Genomic DNA, 2,149 nt, shown 5'->3' with positions numbered 1-2,149 from the left:
GGGGGGGGGGGGGGGGAAGAAGAGGGGCCCCCCCGAGATAGTGCCCCTCCATCCCTGCCGCACAACCACCCGCAGCATCTACGGAAACTAGAGCTGGAACAACTAATCGACATAATCGATTATTGAAAAAGTTGTCAACTTTTTCAATCATCGATTAATCGGCTTCCGATTGGTTGGCCCTGTTCATGGCTCCACCCATGCTGCACGCCACACTTCCTCCCCACCTTACGCTCGCCGCTGCCAGGCCCGCCCGCATCCACACGCCGCACCTCCTCACGCTCACCGCCCGCCCACATCCACAATCGGCACAGGGACGCGGGGAGAAGGAGGAGCAGGTGTGGGGGGATGACAGCTGCCCATACAGGCCCGATCTCAGAAACAAGTTGCTGGAGGACTGCTCAGGCAAGCCTGCACTTTTCCCACACATGGTGCTCTATAATGTATTGCTGGGATTTGTAGTCCTCTATAGCAGATGGTACATTGTGCTGTATATTATACAGAGGACTACAAATCCCAGCAATACATTAGGCACTGTATGTATAGTGTATTGCTGGGATTTGTTGTGTCCCTATATAGCTGGTGGTATTCTGCATTGCGCTGTATAGAGGACTACAAATCCCAGCAATAATACATTATACAGCGCAATGCAGAATACCGCCAGCTATAGGACTACAAATTCCAGCAATAATACATTATACAGCGCAATGCAGAATACCGCCAGCTATAGGACTACAAATCCCAGCAATAATACATTATACAGCGCAATGCAGAATACCGCCAGCTATAGGACTACAAATCCCAGCAATAATACATTATACAGCGCAATGCAGAATACCGCCAGCTATAATGCACTATTGCTGGGATTTGTAGTCCTCTATAGCCGGTGCCATTTTGCATTCATTTCTGTATAATTTTACACTTTCCATTTCACTATATTGCACACCACACTTTCTTTTTTTTCATTTTGACTTCCACCGCTTCAAGCTCGCTCCTGTGATGGACTGCACTCTCAATACAAACTAGTAGTCCCATCACTGGAGCCATTTTTAAAAATGTATTTTATGTTTTATCCGATTAATCGAACTTAATAATCGGCTAACTAATCGATTTTGAAAATAATCGTTAGCTGCAGCTCTAACGGAGACCCTTCATGGTTCCTTGCACCGGGGCCCTGAAGGTTCTAGTTACGCCTCTGGTTATAGCGAGTCTGCGGTGGTCTTCTCTAGTACTGCAGACCTTCTGAATTTGATGCAGTTGCAGGTTTGAGTTCCTTTTCTTTGCGTCACCTGAAAGTATATTGAGGGGCACAGGATGTCGAATACTGTCGGGTTATCGTGGTGCCTACAGGAGGACGTGACACTGGCAAACAAACCTCTAGGTCTGCCCAGGTTAACGCTACTATCAGCGCGCCTCTGCTTCCTCCTCGTGTCCTAGGTGGATAAGGTCGCCCCTCACCCCTGAAGATAGAAGACCGGGGTAGGCAACCTCGGAACTCCTGCTGTGGCGAGACCACAAGTCCCATCATGCCTCTGGAGTCTTGCAAAGCCTCCTGGGATGTGTAATTGCATCATGGCTGGAGTGCCCATGCTGCCCACCCCTGGTTTAAGACTTCCCGTGTCACTCAACGGGCAAAGACGATGTGATTTCTGTGCTCTCCGTGACAACCTTTCATTGGGGGGGGACCCGGGTCTTGCTCTGTTGATGATCTCTATTCTGCTTGCCACAAACTGAGCTGCTGGTTGTATGGGGGGGATCCTGGGCTGGGCTGGGCTGCAGCGGCATCCTGATGTCCCACACATGGTGACAGTGTGCGCCAGAGCACGCATCGCTATGGTTACAGTGCTGGCGCCACATGGGTACAGAGTGGAGCCGGCACTTCTGTCCTTCGAGGTGTCGTCCGGGTTGAGCTGTGAAGGGTCCAATAGTACGCCTTGCAACGCAGAGCTGCGCCCGCTTCCCTCTGCTGTGGTCTGGAGACTGCAAGACGGCGATGTAAATCTGCACATGCCGAACGTCTCTGGTTAGGGGCCCCCGGACCGCTGGTGACAGTAGGAGGGCCTTGTCACTGCCCGTACCCCCTATTGGCTGCCCTGTTTACTGCATTGAGATTGATCCTTGAGGTACTGTCCTGGTGAGATGCGGGGGGGGG

At 51.4% G+C, this 2,149-nt stretch overlaps 1 protein-coding gene across 1 annotated transcript in view; it reads left to right on the top strand.

Annotated features, from left to right (window-relative positions):
* Window positions 1-2,149, top strand: part of LOC108798844 — a 9,335-nt gene that overhangs the window by 5,832 nt on the left and 1,354 nt on the right. The window lies entirely within an intron of this gene.

The sequence above is a fragment of the Nanorana parkeri genome, unplaced genomic scaffold (assembly GCF_000935625.1).
Source record: "Nanorana parkeri isolate BGI_ZX_2015 unplaced genomic scaffold, ASM93562v1 scaffold1565, whole genome shotgun sequence".
Lineage (NCBI taxonomy): Eukaryota > Metazoa > Chordata > Amphibia > Anura > Dicroglossidae > Nanorana > Nanorana parkeri.
The sequence above is the reverse complement of the archived record's forward strand: the minus strand, read 5'-3'. Positions and strand labels throughout refer to the sequence as shown.